The following is a 20,984-nucleotide window of genomic DNA, read 5'->3' on the forward strand; positions in this document are numbered from 1 at the left end:
TCTACCATGAGATTTATTGCACAATCCCCCTTGTCGATGGCATGGTAGTTGAATGGCCTTCTTCTTACAGAAGGCGAGAGCCAATTCGGCATATTCAGGGGGAATGTGTATGGTGGAGACCTGGTTTGGACTTTCCACCGTAGTTGCACCTATGGAAACACCTACACACCTCCCCGAGCACTGACGTGACCATCCCTTAAGAGCCCTCTGTTGCCACGAAATAGTGGGGCCATGATAGGAAAACCAGGGAAGCCCTAACACCACAGGAAACGCAGGAGAATCGATCAGAAAGAGACTAATTCTCTTCTCATGACCCTCCTGCGTTATCATACATAATGGAGCTGTGACCTCCCTAATCACCCCCGACCCTAAAGGATGACTATCTAAGGCATGTACAGGGAAGGGCACATCAACAGGAACAATAGGGATCCCTAATCTAAGTGCAAATGACCGGTCAATAAAGTTCCCAGCTGCGCCTGAATCTACTAGCGCCTTATGCTGGGAATGCGGGGAAAACTCTATACATAAAATTCTATACATACACACATGTGCGCAACAGGAAGCTCTGGGTGAGTCGGGTGCCTACTCACCTGGGATGATCCACCAGTGCCCTGCCTGCTGCCTCGACTCCCTGGGGAACCTCCCCAGCACCAACCAGAACATCCAAGCTCCATAGGTGTAGGGTCAGAGGTGCTGGGGGATGGAATGGACGGGCCCTGATCCGGAGGTCCGCGGGTGGCCAACAGGTTATCCAGCCAGATGGATAAATCCACCAGTTGGTCGAGGGTATGGTGGTGTCCCTGCATGCCAGCTCCCGACGAACGTCCTCACGTAGACTGCACCGGTAATGGTAGATCAGGGCCCCTTCATTCCATCCCGCGCTGGCTGCCAGGGTCCTGAAGTCCAGTGCAAAGTCCTGTGAGCTCCTCATCCCCTGTCGAAGATGGAACAACCGTTCCCCCGCTGATCTCCCCTCCGGTGGATGATCGAATACCGCTGGGTGAAATCCTCATAGTGGACCAACGCTGCGCCTTCTCTCCCCCATACGGCGTTGACCCACTCAAGTGCTCTCCCCGACAAACAGGAGATGAGGGCAAACACGTACAAAACCATGTGGGAACCAGAGGGTTAATAGGGAATATAACGTAATGGAAACCAGGTGTGTACAATCAAGACAAAACAAATGGAAAAAGAAATGTAGATCAGTGGTGGCTAGAAAGCCAGGGGGGTCGACCGCCAACGCTGCCCGAACAAGGAGAGTCACCAACTTCGGCGGATGTTGTGACACCCGAGTACAATGTGACACCAACAATACGGAAGCCACTATCTGTGCTCATTGCAATCCCATAACAAACATGTAATTATTTTGTAATTATCAGATTTAGTCATGGAGAACCTAGGGTAGGTACACTGGCATAACAATATTCCAGTAACAATTTTTATTTTAACCTGCATGAAATTTATTTGATTATTTCTTAGCAAAGCAGTGAAAACACCTGTAGCACACAGTGTGCAATGTTTCCATGGCCCAAAACATTCAATGTCTCAATGGTTTTCAGCATTCTAGTCAGACTTTAGAGTTTAAAAGTCCAACATCCAGACATTTCAGATGCAGTATGTGTTGATCCATTTTCCAAGCAGAGGTCTGGTGCTTTTATTAACACAATTAAGAGTTTATGTTGTGAGAAGACCAATGCCATAATAAAAAAAATATCCAAAGCCAGAGTTAATAGATGCCCAGTTATGCAGCTCAATTTTAATCAGCAAGCAAAAGGTCAGAGGGAAAAAACTTAGGGATTAGACCCATTACAATTCCAAAAACTTGTTCTTCCAAGTTATGGAGTGAGTCATGGAGAATGGTCAAATCAGCCTAAAACTGTCACGCCTGCTCCTGCTCTCCCTCCCTGTCACTCGAGGGTGCCAGGCTGCTCTGCATTACGCACTCCTGCCACCATCATAACGCACACCTGCTCCCCTTGTCACGTGCATCAGCGATTCATTGCACTCACCTGGACTCAATCACCGGTGTAATTTCCTCCCCTATATCTGTCTGTTAGCGTTGTTCCCCGCTTCAGCATTGATTTTCATGTCTTTGTATTACCCTGTTCTGATGCTGTTCCTGTCCTGTTCCATGTCTGTGTAAATTAAATGTTCACTCTCCGTATCTGCTTCGCATCTCCAGCGTCGGTTCTTACAAAAGTGTATGTTTCATCAACATCATTAAGTCTCAAAGGAGTCAGAAATTTAATTTCTGCCTTTGTGTATTATTTCTTGTATTAACTCCAGTTTGCACAACTCAACATTGAGATATATGTAACTCCTGTATTCCAGCCCTGGGGTTATTTACTACCCCTGTTCCTACACGTCCCCAAAAGGAGCTGAGACTGATTTACACCATGTTCATGAAGAACAAGTGGTGCACTGTGCATCATCTACTGTGCTGCTCAGTGTGTCTGGATTAACACCGGCTCTAACAACTACCATCTGTGGGAGGCCAGATTCATCTTTAACAACTTGAACCCACTGAGGAGGGCATTTTAAACATTAGACCAATCAGATCTTAATTACAACATCTGACAGGGTTACTCTATGTTTCTGCAGGGAGCACTTCCCTGATGCATGGTGTTATGATGCAAGTGTGAGCTCTGTACTCCTTCACCAGAACACCAGTGTCTCGCTAATTTCTGAAGCCAAATTAATACTCCCACAATATTTTTACCTTGTTTTCACCTACAGTCCCAGCCACATGCAATTCCTCTTCGTAAATGTTGGGGTTGCAGCAGAGCGGGGGAAAAAACACTTGTGCACTGTACAGCACTTGTGCACAAGCAAGTGGAAAACAAGTCTACTGTATGAAATTCCCAATAAAATATTGTATATCAAAAGTATTAACGGTAAACTGATAACAGGTAGAACAGTGCTAAGGGACACAGTAATCTGAGGAACTAAACATGAAGTCTTTAAGTTTTTAGTCTTGCTCTTGCTACCAGCCTAAGGGACTCCACAGTCAAACCTGGCAATTACAGTATCAGATAAGATTGGAATCATCTTGATCCAATAATCACTTTATCTTATTACACATTTATGTGAATTCCAGAAACATGCTGAAAATATCTTAAATGGTTCCTGATTATTAATATAATTAGTCATTCCTTGATTTCATCAAGTTATGACATCCTAAAGATGGGTTTTTTCAGACACACCTTTGTGGGCCAGCACCCCTACATCCTTCAAAGCTTGGGTTCTGTTCTTCAGAGCTTGTCCTCAAATAAAACAGGAAACAAGGGGTTTTAGACTGAACACTTCAGTGCGAAACAGATATGGTACTCAGCAGCCTGCTCCCTGAGGATCCCTTCGGCACATTGCTGAGGAGTGACCTCACTGCAGAGCAAGCCTACATATGGATAGATATAAGACGGGACTTGTTTTTGTGGATCAAGAGATTGTTAATTGCTGGCTGTGGTTCTTGGCGTGAAGCTGTGGGGTTATTTTATGGTGCGAATCCACTGCGTAATGTCTGTAATATGTCCAGTGAACCTGCTAGGCAAGGGCTTGCCATTATTTTTGGTGTGAGAGCTAATGAATCTAACCACTGCCAGCCATGGACACTCACAAAGAAAGAGTGGGTGCTCGGGGAAACAAAAACACTCTCCCTCTCTCTTACTCTGTCGCCCCAATCCTCCTGGAGCACCTCCTGTTGCAGCAGCTGTGCTCACTTGGGAAGGAATGAGAAGGGGAAAATTTGAACCGAAGCTGGTGTCTAGGATGTGCCAGCCCTTAATGGTTTTCATTTTCAAACTTTGTGATCCCTTCTCTTTTCACTGTGCCAAATCCCCCAAAGTGCCCGTTGTCATGTTTCCTGAATAAGGGCTGTATACACAACAGGTGGAGGGAGAATGTCTTCTCATTAACATCATCAACTGTTCTGGGAGCTTTGGGAAATTCAGTCTCTTTCAGTTGACTGACAACATAATCACTCAAATCAAAATGCAACATATTTATGTCTCTGCCAATGTCTTTGCCCTCATCATAGAAGTCAGCAATTTCATCACTCACTTCTGAGAGAAACAAAATACCTTAGATTCTTCAAGGACCGTATTAAACCATATGAAGACATTCTCTTGGCAGGGTTCTTAGAATCCTTTTCCATGATGCTGTCTTGGAAAGCATGATGCTCTATCCTTACATCACCCTTCCATTCTGGTTCAACAGGTGAGAATTTGAAGGAGGGAGGACTTTAGTGTTATTGGTGTAAAGTCATCACAATAGTTCATGAAGTCACATTGTGACACAAAACATCTGCTCTTCCCTCCAAGGAAAACATCCCACAACAATTACCTGTAGACGTCCGCACTTCAAGGAATGTCTGTAATAGTGTTGATGAAGACTTTCGCACCTCCGCTTATGGGCCTAGGAATCATGAAAACATCTGCTCCTCGCCATGTTTTTCTAATTATGGTGAATGTAAAATGTGACCACACAGTGGCCAGGTCCACTCTCGTATTCTAAGGAAGCTTCATTAAGATAAATGGTAAAGCAGTGTGAGCTCAATGGTATGAAACTGTGGCCAAAACAACTCAAGGAAAGCCATTGTTTTTATGTAAGCATGGACAGAAAAAAAAATCATTTGGGGATATGGAAGTAAAGAGAGGGCTGTTATGTGGGGACTGGAAGAGAGACAGATTTGTCAGGGGTTTATTGCTCAATGGAAATAATCTAAAAAATAAAATAAAAATAATTAATTTAATACGCACAAATTTGGACCGTTGTCCGAAAGTAATTATGCCATATATCCAAGGTTCTAGCTGACTGATTGCTGGTCCACAAACACATTTTCATTTTGTCCCATTCTCTGCTCACAGCACACAGTCCAGCACACAAAGTGCCATTGGCACGATAGGCCAACCACCGGGCCAGCAACTGAAAGGAGAGACTGTTTGAGTTGTAGGGGGCAGGTGACTTTTCAGCAGACACATGGGAGCTTACTCGTGTCTGTAGTCCTGAAATTCTTTCCACTCCTGCTCATGCATTCCCTTCCCACTTTAGTCTAAGCCAAAGGATAAAACACCATTTGTTTTTGGTATTTATTTTTAATCCACCAGTCCTCCTTTTAATAAAGGATAATTGACTAAAGCGAGGTCAGCCTCTTCTGTGCCCTCTTGTTAAAGAGCATCGTTGATGCCTAAATTTTGTTGCTCCTAGCAGACTTGTTAATGGGGAGGCATGCCAGCGGAGCAGTTTGGCTTGTCCTGCAGGTCGTGTTTGGGCACAAGGTTCTACCTCTTCACGGGACTCAGAGGCAGAGTTAGCTCTCAGGCCGGAGTGATAAATCCACAATATCTTTCGGCTGACATTCCGACAGGGAATACTTAACATTTCCATCTTCATCTGTTTCTCAGCAAGGGTGATAAAAACCTTTATACAACCCAAGAAGGTGGGTGTGTTTCGAGACGTGGCGCCGATGCTCGGATCTGTTTTGACATCTCCATGAAAAATTAACTGGTCCATCTCGACCATAGGTGGATGTAATGCTACAGGACATGGCCTGCTGCTCGAGTCCATTTTCCCATCTCCATTGAAAAACAAGTGGTCCAAAAAAGAATGCAAGCTTGTAAAATATGCTGTGTCTTTTACTGGTCCTTTGAACAATGCTTAATTTTTGTCATTGTTTACTTGGTTTTTGTTTTCCATTCCATTGATGGCCTAGGCATGATTCCAGGTAGTATAAGGGCACAAGGCAAGACCCAGATGCAGACACAGGAGGCAGATGGTCATGGACAGGCAAAAGGTCAAAACCAGTTCAGAATCCAGGGGGTACAGAGTGGCAGGCAGGCTCGAGGTCAGGGCAGTAAGAATGGTCAGGAAGGCGGGTACGGAGTCCAGAAAACAGGCAAGGGTCAAAAACCAGGAGGACTAGCAAAAGAGAATAGAAGCAGGAGTACGGGAAAAACGCAGGTTGACTTTAAAAACATATAAGACAAACTGGCACAGAGAGACAGGAAACACAGGGATAATAAGTGACACCTGGAGGGGGTGGAGACAATCACAAGACAGGTGATTGTAGATTTGGTCTGAGCCAAGTAAGTGCTGTATCAATCAATCAATCAAATATATTTATAAAGCCCTTCCTACATCAGCTGATGTCACAAAGTGCTGTACAGAAACCCAGCCTAAAACCCCAAACAGCAAGCAATGTAGATGTAGAAGCACAGTGGCTAGGAAAATAAATAATCCCTGGAAAGGCCAGAACCTAGGAAGAAACCTAGAGAGGAACCAGGCTATGAGGGGTGGCCAGTCCTCTTCTGGCTGTGCTGGGTGGAGATTATAACAGTACATGGCCAAGATGTGCAAATGTTCATAGATGACCAGTAGGGTCAAATTATAATAATCACAGTGGTTGTCGAGGGTGCAACAGGTCAGCACCTCAGGAGTAAATGTCAGTTGGCTTTTCATAGCCGATCATTCAGAGTATCTCTACCGCTCCTGCTGTCTCTAGAGAGTTGAAAACAGCAGGTCTGGGACAGGTCGCACGTCCGGTGAACAGGTCAGTGTTCCATAGCCACAGGCAGAACAGTTGAAACTGGAGCAGCAGCACGGCCAGGTGGACTGGGGACAGCAAGGAGTCATCAGGCCAGGTAGCCCTGAGGCATGGTCCTAGGGCTCAGGTCCTCCTCCTCCGAGACACACACAGAGAGAGAGAGAGAGAGAGAGAGAGAGAGAGAGAGAGAGAGAGAGAGGAGAGAGAGAGAGAGAGAGAGAGAGAGAGGAGAAGAGAGAGAGAGAGAGAGAGAGAGAGAGAGAGAGAGAGAGAGAGAGAGAGAGAGAGAGAGAGAGAGAGAGAGAGAGAGAGAGAGAGAGAGAGAGAGAGAGAGAGAGAGAGAGAGAGGGCAGATGAAGGCAGAGCAAGAGAGGGAGAGAGAGAGAGAGAGAGAGAGAGAGAGAGAGAGAGAGAGAGAGAGAGAGAGAGAGAGAGAGGGCAGATAAGGCAGAGCAAGAGAGGGAGAGAGAGAGAGAGAGAGACAGAGAGAGAGAGAGAGAGAGAGACAGAGAGAGAGAGAGGACAGAGAGAGAGAGAGAGAGAGAGAGAGAGAGAGAGAGAGAGAGAGAGAGAGAGGAGAGAGAGAGAAAGAGCAAGAGAGAGAGAGAGAGAGAGAAAGAGCAAGAGAGAGAGAGAGAGAGAAAGAGCAAGAGAGAGAGAGAGAGAGAGAGAGCAAGAGAGAGAGAGAGAGAGAGAGAGAGAGAGAGAGAGAGAGAGAGAGAGAGAGAGACAGAGAGAGAGAGAGAGAGAAAGAATGAGACAGAATGAGACAGAAAGAGTGAGAGGGTAGATGAAGGCGAGAGAGAGAGAGAGAGAGAGAGAGAGAGAGAGAGACAGAGAGAGAGAGAGAGAGAGAGAGAGAGAGAGAGAGAGAGAGAGAGAGAGAAAGAGAAAGAATGAGACAGAAAGAGTGAGAGGGCAGATGAAGGCAGAGCAAGAGAGGGAGAGAGAGAGAGAGAGAGAGAGAGAGAGAGAGAGAGAGAGAGAGAGAGAGACAGAGAGACAGAGAGAGAGACAGAGAGAGAGACAGAGAGAGAGACAGAGAGAGAGAAAAAGAGAGTGAATTAGAGAGAGCGTACTTAAATTCACACAGGACACCGGATAAGACAGGAGAAATACTCCAGATATAACAAACTGACCCTAGCCCCCCGACACAAGCTACAGCAGCATAAATACTGGAGGCTGAGACAGGAGGGGTCGGGAGACACTGTGGCCCCATCCGAAGATACCCCCGGACAGGGCCAAACAGGGAGGATATAACCCCACCCACTTTGCCAGAGCACAGCCCCCACACAACTAGAGGGATATCTTCAACCACCAACTTACCATCCTGAGACAAGGCCGAGTATAGCTCTCCACCACGGCACAACCTAAGGGGGGCCATCAACCCGGACATGTAATGCTTTGTAGCAGTAAAACCTTGAAATCAGCCCTTGCCTTATCGGGAAGCCAGTGTAGAGAGGCTAGCACTGGAGTAATATGATACATGATTTTTGGTTCTTGTTAAGATTCTAGCAGCCGTGTTTAGCACGAACTGAAGTTTATTTAGTGCTTTATCAGGGAAGCCGGAAAGTAGAGCATTGCAGTAGTCTAACCTAGAAGTGACAAAAGCATGGATTACTTTTTCTGCATCCTTTTTGGAACGGGGAAAAAAGCAGTCTTGATATGTTTGTCAAAAGAGAGATCAGGGTCCAGAGTAACGCCGAGGTCCTTCACAGTTTTATTTGAGACGACTGTACAACCATCTAGATTAATTGTCAGATTCAACAGAATATATTTTTGTTTCTTGTGACCTAGAACAAGCATCTCTTTTTTGCCCGAGTTTAAAAGTAGAACATTTGCAGTCATCCATTTCATTATGTCTGAAACACAGGCTTCCAGGGAGGGCAATTTTGGGGCTTCACCATGTTTCATTGAAATGTACAGCCGTGTGTCATCCGCATAGCAGTGAAAGTTAATATTATGTTTCCGAATGACATCACCAAGAGGTAAAATATATAGTGAAAACAATAGTGGTCCTAAAACGGAGCCTTGTGGAACACCGAAATTTACAGTTGTTTTGTCAGAGGACAAACCATCCACAGAGACAAACTGATATCTTTCCGACAGATAAGATCTAAACCAGGCCAGAACTTGTCCGTGTAGACCAATTTGGGTTTCCAATCTCTCCAAAAAAATGTGGTGATCGATGGTATCAAAAGCAGCACAAAGGTCTAGGAGCACGAGGACAGATGCAGAGCATTAGTCTGATGCCATTAAAAGGTAATTTACCACCTTCACAAGTGCAGTCTCAGTGCTATGATGGGGTTTAAAACCAGCCTGAAGCGTTTCGTATACATTGTCGTTTTCAAAAACATTTGAGAGGAATGGGAGATTCGATATAGGCCGATAGTTTTTTATATTTTCTGGGTCAAGGTTTGGCTTTTTCAAGAGAAGCTTTACTACTGCCACTTTTAGTGAGTTTGGTACACATCCAGTGGATAGAGAGCCGTTTATTATGTTCAACATAGGAGGGCCAAGCACAGGAAGCAGCTCTTTCAGGAGTTTAGTTGATATAGGGTCCAGTATGTAGCTTGAAGGTTTAGAGGCCATGATATTTTCATCAATGTGTCAAGAGATATAGTACTAAAAAACTTGAGTGTCTCCCTTGATCCTAGGTCCTTGGCAGAGTTGTGCAGACTCAACTGAGGACAACAACTGAGCTTTGGAGGAATACGCACATTTAAAGTGGAGTCCGTAATTTCCTTTCTAATGATCATGATCTTTTCCTCAAAGACGTTCATGAATTTATCACTGTTGAAGTGAAAGCCATCCTCTCTTGGGGAATGCTGCTTTTTAGTTAGCTTGCAACAGTATCAAAAATAAATTTAGGATTGTTCTTATTTTTCTCAATTAAGTTGGAAAAATAGGATGATCGAGCAGCAGTGAGGGCTCTTCGATACTGCACGGTACTGTCTTTCCAAGCTAGTCGGAAGACTTCCAGTTTGGTGTGGCGCCATTTCCTTTCCCATTTTCTGGAAGCTCGCTTCAGAGCTCGGGTATTTTCTGTGTACCAGGGAGCTAGTTTCTTATGAGAAATGTTTTTTGTTTTTAGGGGTGCGACTGCATCTAGGGTATTGCACAAGGTTAAATTGAGTTCCTCAGTTGTGGTTAACCTATTTTTGTACTCTGATGTCCTTGAGTAGGTGGAGGGAGTCTGGAAGGGCATTTAGGAATCTTTGGGTTGTCCGAGAGTTGATAGCATGACTTTGATGATCCTTGGTTGGGGTTTGAGCAGATTATTTGTTGAGATTGCAAACATAATAAAATGGTGGTCCAATAGTCCAGGAAAATGAAGAAAAACATTATGATCCACAACATTTATTCCACGGAACAAAACTAGGTCCAGAGTATGACTGTGTCAGTAAGTAGATCCAGAGACATGTTGGACAAAACCCACGGAGTCGATGATGGCTCTGTAAGCCTTTTGGAGTGGGTCTGTGGACTTTTCCATGTGAATATTAAAGTCACCAAAAATGTGAATATTAACTACAAGGTCCGATAGGAATTCAGGGAACTCAGTGAGGAATGCTGTATATGGTCCAGGAGGCCTGTAAACTGTAGCTATAAAAGGTAATTGAGTAGGCTGCATAGATTTCATGACTAGAAGCTCCGAAGACGAAAACCTCTGGGTTTTTTTGTAAATTGAAATTTGCTATCATAAATGTTATCAACACCTCCGCCTTTGCGGAATGAGCGAGGGGTATGGTCACTAGTGTAACCAGGAGGTGAGGCCTCATTTAACACAGTAAATTCATCAGGCTTAAGACATGTTTCAGTCAGTCCAATCACATCAAGTGATTAGTTAATGATCAGTGATTAGTTAATTTACTATAACTGCCTTGGAAGTGAGGGATCTAACATTAAGTAGCCCTATATTGAGTTGTGAGTTATCACAATGTCTTTCAATAATGGCAGTGTTGTGTCTTTGGCTATGGCAGATTAAGATATATGACATGCTATTCTATAAAATAATTTCTCCGTAATTAATATTACCTGATTGAGCTGATCATGTAAATGTAATTAACTAGAGAGTCGGGGCACCACAAAATAATATTTATAGAGCTGTTATCTTCCGAATAAACTCTTAAAGACTCCGTCAAGGGAAATATATATTTCTAACAAAGATACACTATATATACAAAAGTATGTGGACACCCTTTCATATGAATGGATTTGGCTATTTCAGCCACACCAGTTGCTGACAAGTGTATAAAATTGAGCACACAGCCATGCAATCTTCATAGACAAACATTAGCAGTAGAATGGCCTTACTTTCAATGTGGCAACATCATAGGATGTCAAATTTCTGTCCTGCTAGAGCTGCCACAGTCAACTGTAAGTGCTGTTATTGTGAAGTGGAAACGTCTAGGAGCAACAGCGGCTCAGCTGCGAAGTAGTAGGCCACACAAGCTCACAGAACAGTGAGTGCTGAAGTGCATAGCACGTACAAATTGCCTGTCTTTGGTTGCAACACTCATTACTGAGTTCCAAACTGCCTCTGGAAGCAACGTCAGCACAAGACATGTTCGTCTGGAGCTTCATGAAATGGGTTTCCACGGCCAAGGAGCCGCACACAAGCCTAAGATCACCATGCGCAATGCCAAGCATCGGTTGGAGTGGTGTAAAGTTCACCGTCATTGGACACTGGAGCAGTGGAAACGCAATCTCTGGAGTGATAAATCACGCTTCACCATCTGGCAGTCTGACGGACGAATATGGGTTTGGCGGATGCCAAGAGAACATTATCTGCCCCAATGCATAGCGGCAACTCTAGTGCCAAGTTTGGTGAAGGAGGAATAATGGTCTGGGGCTGTTTTTCATGGTTCGACCTGGGCCCCTCAGTTCTACTAAACGGAAGTCTTAACGCTATAGCTTACAATGACATTCTAGATGATTCTGTGCTTCCAACTTTGTGGCAACAGTTTGGGGAAGGCCCTTTCCTGTTTCAGCATAACAATACCCACGTACACAAAGAAAATTCTTTACAGAAATGGTTTGTCGAGATCGGTGTAAAAGAACTTGACTGGCCTGCACAGAGCCCTGACCTCAACCCCATCAAACTCCTTTGGGATGAATTGGAACGCCGACTGCGAGCCAGTCCTAATCACCCAACATCAGTGCCGACCTCACTAATGCTCTTGTGGCTAAATGGAAGCAAGTCCCCGCAGCAATGTTCCAACATCTAGTGGAAAGCCTTCCCAGAAGAGTGGAGGCTGTTATAAAAGCAAAGGGGGGACCTACTCCATATTAATGCCCATGATTTTGGAATGATGTTCGATGAGCAAGTGTCCACATACTTTTGGTAATTTGGGATGTTGTGTATCCCTGTAAAAAATCAGAATGAATGTAAAGTTTTGTTTGGAAAACATAGCTTGTCCAAAAAAGGTGGTGCCTTGGCACAACTTGAGGAAAGTTGATCCGCGGGACAGGGTAAGTTAAGTTGCCTACACATTTCTGTACTGAACAAAATATTACCACTACCTTTTTAAAACCATGCATATCTTTATTTCCCAAACACAATTCATCACAATCACTTTTATTGTCTTAATCATTTTAAGCATATTTTAACACAGGTTTAACACCTAACAAACCATTTTTACTTTTTAAAACACTTTTAACATAGGTCATGCCCTGTTGTTACCTCTTATCCCAACGATAACGCCTTGCATTACACCTGGGGAGAAAACACTTGCCATTGGCTCAACAATCACTCAACTTATCCCATTGCCATTAGCTCAACTTACCCCACGGTAAACATTTTGACTATATTAGTCCACACACCTTCTAGGCAGAGTTCCTCTGTCCAGTGTCTGTTATTTTGCCCATCTTAATCTTTTCTTTTTATTGACCAGTCTGAGATATAGCTTTTTCTTTGCAACTCTTCCTAGAAGGCCAGCATCCCGGAGTCGCCTCTTCACTGTTGACGTTGAGACTGGTGTTTTGAGGTTACCATTTAATGAAGCTGCCAGTTGACGACTTGTGAGGCGTCTGTTTCTCAAACGAGACACTAATGTATTTGTCCTCTTGCTCAGTTGTGAACTGGGGCCTCCCACTCCTCTTTCTATTCTGGTTAGGGCCAGTTTGCGCTGTTCTGTAAATGGAGTAGTACACATCGTTGTACGAGATCTTCAGTTTCTTGCCAATTTCTCACGTGGAATAGCCTTCATTTCTCAGAACAAAAAAAGACTGACAAGTTTCAGAAGAAAGTTCTTTATTTCTGGCCATTTTGAGCCTGTTATTCAAACCCACAAATGCTGATGCTCCAGATACTCAATTAGTCTAAAGAAGGCCCGTTTTTATTGCTTCTTTAATCAAAACAACAGTTCAGCTGTGCTAACATAATTCCAAAAGGGTTTTCTAATGATCAATTAGCCTTTTAAAACGATAAACTTGGATTAGTTAACACAACGTCCCATTGGAACACAGGAGTGATGGTTGCTGATAATGGGCCTCTGTACGCCTATGTAGATATTCCATAAAAGATCTGCCGTTTCCAGCTACAATAGTCATTTACAACAATAACAATGTCTACACTGTATTTCTGATCAATTTGATGTTATTTTAATGGACAAAAAATGTGCTTTTCTTTCAAAAGCAAGGACCCCTATGTTTTGAACGTTAGTGTAGGTCCGAACTCAGAATCAAATAGGCATCCTCAAAATCATGGTCTCTGTGGCAGAACGTTTATTTTGATTGCCGTTTTTATGCATTTATCAAAATCCCATCGGGTAGCCTGATTTCAGATGGGTCATGTAAATAAGATTTTAGATAAACCATTCTTCTTGCATACAGTAGCATGTAGGCTAAATGTTTAAATTGAAGTAAACTGTCAATTCACAATAATCATACTATTGTGTGCATACTCTGTGGTGGCTGTGTTCCTTCTAGTCATTCACCGGGATCAGCTTGTAACACCAGACACACTACACAATAAAGGCAAACAAATCAGACACTTCTAGAACTTCGTTCGAACCTACGACCGCACATACTGTAGGGGTACTTAAATCAGCAGACCTAGACCCTGTCACACTGAACAAGCCAAGACATCTGACAATCATTTACGACCAAATAACTTGCCCACGATGTGGCAAAATCGTGGCATAAGACGGCTAAAATTGTACAGTCTGCAAAGGTCTTATAACAATTCAGTAATTTGACTCTGTGAAAATCACATTTTTACAACTTTTCCCATGTGGTTTCTTCCTTTTTTAAAAATGTTATATGACCTCTTCCGTAGTATTTTGTAAAATTATACATTTTTTGCATGGTTTCCTAAAAACAAGGGCGGCTCAACTTACCCCTTTGGCTCAACTTACCCCACTCTCCCCTATGACTATTTTGTAGGGTATAGAATGAATGAGAAGGAGCAGTGCTCATCAGATCCGAGGGAATTGATTGGTCAGATAGACTAGTCCAACACAACAGTCTGCCTTCATCTTCTTCTACAGAAAAAAAAGCCATAAATGGGTAGATGGACAGAAATCAAATCAAACACATGGTTATGCATACTGATTATTTAAATTCACTCCTCTGTAAGATTAATCTATCATCATTACCAGCTTCAACTAATTTTGATAAATACAAGTGGAATACCAACAGCTCAGAAAAACTATTTTGGGATGAGAGATGAGTGAAACTTTTGCTAAATATGGTGGAATCACGCAATCTTAAGTCATTCCTAAATGCATATCCAGAAATGCACATGGATTCATTTTCGGCGAAGATGTGATTATTCCTGTCATCACTGTAAAAGTGTCTTCCTTCCAGCTGGATTCAATTTTAGCCTGAGATTTCTGATCACTGTCTCTCTTCCTTCTTGACATCACTCGCACCCAATCAGGTGCGAGTTCTGCTTTGCATTTCTGATGGGATGGCATTTGAGATTGGCGTATAACTGTATATCTAATTAAGAAATGCAAGTTAGTATGTGGTCTGGCCACTAACTAACTTGTTCCCTTGCTCTCGCTTGGTCTGGTGTGCACACTGCACTACCTCTGCACTGAGAGCTGCTCCTGTTCTCTTTATCTTATCGGCTCAGAGCGCTTGGCAGCCTGGGGGGCTGCTGAGGCCTAGCGTCTGTTACACTGTACACTCTTAGAGAAAAGGGTTGCAAAGGGGTTATTTGGCTGTCCATGGGAGAACCCTGCTTGATTCCAGGTAGAACCTTTTTGGTTCCAGTGTCACGGATCCCTCCGGAACTTTCATTACGCACACCTGGCCCCTATTCCCAGTGATTAGTAATTGTATAAGTGTGCCCTTGGTTTACCAGTGTCCTGTCGATTATTGTTACAATGTCCGTTGGTTTGTGTGAGTACCTGTGCTGTGTGTTTTGGCTTTCGTGCCATTGTGGATCGCGCAGATGATTGCGGGTCTCGTCCTGTGTGTTAATCATTGTGCGCTTGTGTTATTTATTTGAGGTACTCCTCGCTCTTTTGTTTGGGTTTCTAACCTATGTTTTGTATAGTGTTTGTTTGGTCTTTGTCCCAGTGCCTTTACACGGCACGCTGTACTTTGGGTATAATTTCTAAAACTATTACGCATTCCTGCACCTGTCTCCCGACCCCATCCAGGTAGATCTCTTTTGGGTTCCATGTAGAACCCTCTGGGGAAAGGGAATTATATCTTGCCGAAATGTTGAAACAGCTTGAGAAAATTCATTTTAACTTTCAACATTTCTGTCTACCATTTTCTAAATTCTTTTTGAGTTTGCATTCTCCATTAAACTGATATAGCACACAGCCTATCATAGAGGTATGTTGTGAAGCCAGATTTGGATATTGAGAACAAGCCACCTGGGTTCATTTTTCAATGCAAGATTAAGCAGAACTGATCATGGGCTATGCCAAGTACTCAATTCACAGAGACTCATAGCCATGACAAATGGTGCATGAGCAGTTGCACATTGACACTACTTTGATAGCTACAGTATGTGGGCTGTCGCCATGTTTAATTAATCCTTTTACACTCTTGTTTTTTCTTTCGCTAATTTCTGACAATTACTTTAAGCTGTTACTTGTGGATGAAAGGTCTATCTCTGAGCATTTGTTTTTCCATAATGTCATAAAGATTGGTTCATTACCAACAAAGTCAGGTACAAGGGTGCTAAGAAATCTAATGAGCTAATATTGAGTCAGATGTCTCTTTTTAATGTTTATTTCATCATAGATTAAAATGCACTTTTAAAGTGGCAACACTGATAGCTAGGAGACATATCTGCTTTCCTTTCCCTTCCACCTTCAACCACCCCTAATTGTATAGCACATGACATTTCACAGGAGAGAAGTACTACAAGTTTGGACAAGGTTATAGTTTAAGCATTTGTAAGACATTATCTGTATGGTAACTTTGTGGACCTATGAATTGAAAGATTAAATAATTTGCTTTGTAACTCTGCTTTTACTTCCTCGAATGTACGGACTACATTAACTCTGGGTAAGGACTGGGACGCAATAGGCTCACCTACATTAGCTAAAACTACAGACCCAGCTTGTGTAACCACACCGAGCTGATACAACATTTACCGTGTTTTGATTCAAGTAATGCTTTACCTTGAACAAATTGATTACAGCAGACGAACTTGGCCAGGAGAGAAAAAAAACAAAACACTGAGAAAAGGCATCAGTTGTTTTCAAAAAAATAGGCCATTCTTGCTACTCAGTGCTCTTCTTATATTAATTGAATTACCTCTCCTGTCATGTTTGGAGGGGGGGGGGGGGGCAGCAAGGCAGGGCACTGGGGCAGCACTGAGACATCATGGTGCCTTTAAGACAGGCAGGAGTGCACACACACACACACCCTTGACAGGTCTTCTTCTTACAGCGACCTACCTCGTAAAAGCTGTCCTTCCTCCTTCTCTGATAAGGCCTCCAATTTGCTTTGCTCGTTGACATAATTATTTTGGTTTGGCCCAGCGCTGCGCTCTCCATGCCTTCTCCCTTACTCATGCTGTTATCGAGGTGCTTAATAACTGCTTTTAGTCTGGCCTAATCAGTGCCTTCAGCCTCTCCAGACTGATCTGCCAAGAGTGCTGAGCTCCGAGAGGGAGTGGCGACTTGATATAGAGAGAAGAGCTGTTGGCTGACAGACGACTGCACACGGCTCAGGGTCAGAGACGAGACGGCTCAGTACAAAACATGGCCTGTTAAAGTCTGTCCAAAGCAGACTAACTTTATGCACCACAGCCATTTCAGTCATTCTCTCACATTGCTCTGCTCAAGTTTCTTGTTTATGGTATCTCTGTAATTCAATGGATACTCTTTCTACAGAGTAAGTCTGCTTGAAGGGTTATGTGAAAGGGAGTTTTAGCAAGTCTCATTTAATACAACAGATGAGCAAATGTAGACAGTGAAAATGTAACACACTCACAGTCACAAATTCACAATATAAAATATATATGTCCCAACTTATTTATCGTTCTTTCTAACCTCAAAGGTTTTCTAAATTAAAATGGCTTCACTACACCTATAAAAAGCAGACAGACATGATTGAATTGTGGCTATTTTGCACTACTCATTCCCAACCACAGGGGGGCTCTACTTCAAAGCCTCTGTTCCCCACACCTTCTGTCAAACTCAGACCTGTCCATTACCACATCTTTACAGACTGAGCGATGCGATTGCATGTCTACTATTAAACCTGATACCTTGTGTGGAAAGAACCTACAAAGACAAGTTAAATATTTTTATATAACACTATGCTTTTTGAGTGACTGGCTACATAAATGATTGTTGTAAAGTAATGGAGTGGTTCTCTCTTCAAGGGGATTGTGGCGTGTGGATATCTATCAAACTATGTGTTATTTAACTTATATTTTGAAGGAAACACTAGGCATGGAGGAGCCTCCCTCCCAGGAGTGGCTATTCCACAGACCTGGCCAGGAAAACAACATCAAATCATTTCTGTGAAACAATGCCGTGTCAGGCACGTGTGTATAGCCTTCGTGCTCAGACAGACGGAGATCAATCTGTTGGAGAGGAGGTGAAGGGTTTGATGGGCCTTGGCAAGCCCCCACACCCTGTAGGCTTTGGATACCACGTCTGGGAGTTCTCTCTCCCTCATGTGGTTTTGGAGTGTTCTTGTAAAATGTGAAATATTTATTAGTACAGTCCAAAAACCTTAGCCGTAAATATATATCGTAATTGCCTTGAGATGACGGAAGGGACTGTAAATTCTGTAATGCTGCTTCAGGGGTAAAGACTAATCCAGTCTGGTCCATAGTGGGTTGTGTTTGGCGATATTCTTCTAATTGTAACATGTACTGTATTGTAACCATCACTTACAGGGCACATTCTGAATGAATAGTGGGGGTTGATACACCAGAATCTGCTAATTCGCTAATACAATCCTTGAGCCCAAATGCACCCCCAAAAGTGGACTAAAGGGACCCACTAAATGGACTGACCCACAAAGTACCCATAGCATTAGAATTATTTGTTACCCCCTCTGTCATGTTGCAAAACTGTATTTACAGTACTATGACCCCAACTGAACCTTCAACTTCAAAAATGTGCAAACCGATAAGGCAACATTTGAAAGTGAAATTGATAATACCGTTGAAATAATTCATTAAAGGGAATTAAATCGGTTTTAGGAAGACTTAACAATGTCTTTCGAATGACAGACCTAATTCAGTGGTAATTTCAGAGGCCTGATGAGGCTTGGTAATGACAGTCACTTGGATGTTAACCAGATCCTTACTGTAAGTCATTGCTGTTTTAAATCTCCCAATAAGGATTTGACTGAAAGGTAAAGAATAAATATTTGCTTTGGAACAACATCAGTTTTCTACTTTTGGGAGAAACAGCAGAATAATACAGCTCATCTCACTGTTAAATCGTCACAGAAAGTAATGTAAGGACTTTTCATGTGCCGTAATTAATGTGGCTTGCAACAGCAGCCACACTTAGAAATGGTAAAAATTTAACTTTTTTGTTCTCCATCCACTTTGATGGGATATCCTTAGCTTTCCCTATAGCTCCCATTGTGACATCATCACTCCCAACATTCTATTCTATTCACTGTAAACAATAAAACTTTTGATACAAATCAGATACTTTGACCACAAAAAGTTAGAGGGTATGACATCTTGGTCTACTTCTCAATATTCAAATCTGAAGTCGGAAGAAAAATATATCCTACAGATCTAACGATACCAGTGTTTTAGTAACCACAATAAGACTTTTTTTTCAAACTTTTCCCAAACAACTGCATTTTTGACCACTTCCAACACTTCAGACCAAAAAGTTGTTACAGCTGTTTGTAGGAGCTTAGAATGATGAAAAGAAGCTAGCTAATGTCAGCTAACAGCTCTCATGTCTCAACATCAAGCAGCCCAAACAGAGACATTGCTATGGATAACAATGCATTTCACTAGAAAAAAAGGGCCATAGACTAGAATGGTAAAACAATTCAAAATTCTATTCTTCAAAAATATCTTCTTTCCCCATTTAAACTATCAACTCCAAACCAATGTTGAGATGTTCAGACTTCCCCCACTTTGTTTGTCAAAAGATTGTTGATACTATGTACAGTGGCAGTAAAATAATTCCTAATAATTCAACGGTTTTCCTTTATTTGTACTATTTTCTAGATTGTAGAATAATAGTGAAGACATCAAAACTATGAAATAACACATATGGAATCATCTAGTGACCATATATTTCAGATTTTAGATTCTTCAATGTAGATACCCTTTGCCTTGATGACAGCTTTGCACACTCTTGGCATTCTCTCAACCAGCTTAACCTGGAATGCTTTTCCAACAGTCTTGAAGGAGTTCCCACATATGCTGAGCACTTGTTGGCTGCATTTCCTTCACTCAGCTGTTCAACTCATCCCAAACCACCTCAATTTGGTTGAGGTTGGGTGATTGTGGAGGCCAGGTCAGGTCATCTGATGTAGCACTCCATCACTCTCCTTCTTGGTTAAATAGCCCTTACACAAATGATAGTGCCACTAAGCACAAACCAGATGGGATAGTGTATCACTGCAGATTGCTGTCACCAGCAAAGCACCCCCACACCATCACACCTCCTTCATGCTTCACTGTGGGAACCGCACATGCGGAGATCATCCGTTCACCTACTCTGTGTCTCACAAAGACACAGCGGTTGGAACCAAAAATCTCAAAGTTGGACTCATCAGACCAAAGGACAGATTTCCACCAGTCTAATGTCCTTTGCTTGTGTAGTTCTTGGCGTAAGCAAGTCTCTTCTTATTATTGGTGTCCTTTAGCAGTGGTTTCTTTGCAGCAATTTGACCATGAAGGCCTGATTCACGCAGTCTCCTCTGAACAGTTGATGTTGAGATGTGTCTGTTACTTGAACTCTGTGAAGCATTTGTTTGGACTGCAATTTCTGAAGCTGGTAACTCTAATGAACTTATCCTCTGCAGCAGAGGTAACTCTCGGTCTTCCTTTCCTGTGGCGGTCCTCATGAGAGCCAGATTCATCATAGCGCTTGATGGTTTTTGCATCTGCACTTGAAGAAACCTTCAAAGTTCTTGAAAAGTTCCTGATTGACTGACCTTCATGTCCTAAAGTAATGATGGATTGTCATTTCTCTTTGCTTATTGGAGCTGTTCTTGCCATAATATGGACTTGGTCTTTTACCAAATAGGGCTATCTTCTGTATACGACCCTTGCATTGTCACAACACAACTGATGGTCTCAAATGCATTAAGAAGGAAATAAATTGCACAAATGAACTTTTAACAAGGTACACATGTTAATTAAAATGCATTTCAGGTGACTACCTCATGAAGCTGGTTGAGAGAATGCTAAGAGTGTGCAAAGCTGTCATCAAGGCAAAGAGTGGCGACTTTGAAGAATCTCAAATATAAATATCTTTGTTTATTAACAGTTTTGGTTACTACATGATTCCATATGTGTTATTTTGGTAGTTTTGAGGTCTTCACTATAATTCTACAATGTAGAAAATAGTTTTTTTTTTAAATGAATGAGTAGGTGTGTCCAAACTTTTGACTGGTATTGTATACCATTGTATACGGCAGTGTAGCCTAGTGGTTAGAGCATTGGGATAGTAACCGGAAGGTTGCAAGTTCAAATCCCCGAGCTGACAAGGTACAAATCTGTCGTTCTGCCCCTGAACAGGCAGTTAACCCACTGTTCCTAGGCCGTCATTGAAAATAAGAATTTGTTCTTAACTGACTTGCCTGGTTAAATAAAGGTTAAAAAAAAAATACTTCTTGAGTTATAAGCATGTCACATTTGCATAAATTAACATGAGTTTGACTGAGAACCATAACTTCAAAATTCTTATTTTTTAATCAATGATAACTATATAAATGTCCATACATTTGCATAAAATAACTCACCAACATAAATGTTTTAACCGTTCAAGCTAGAGACACCAAACCAACTGTTACATGTTCAGACTAACCTAAC

Source organism: Oncorhynchus kisutch, linkage group LG15 (genome assembly GCF_002021735.2).
Source record: "Oncorhynchus kisutch isolate 150728-3 linkage group LG15, Okis_V2, whole genome shotgun sequence".
In the NCBI taxonomy this organism is placed as follows: Eukaryota; Metazoa; Chordata; class Actinopteri; order Salmoniformes; family Salmonidae; genus Oncorhynchus; species Oncorhynchus kisutch.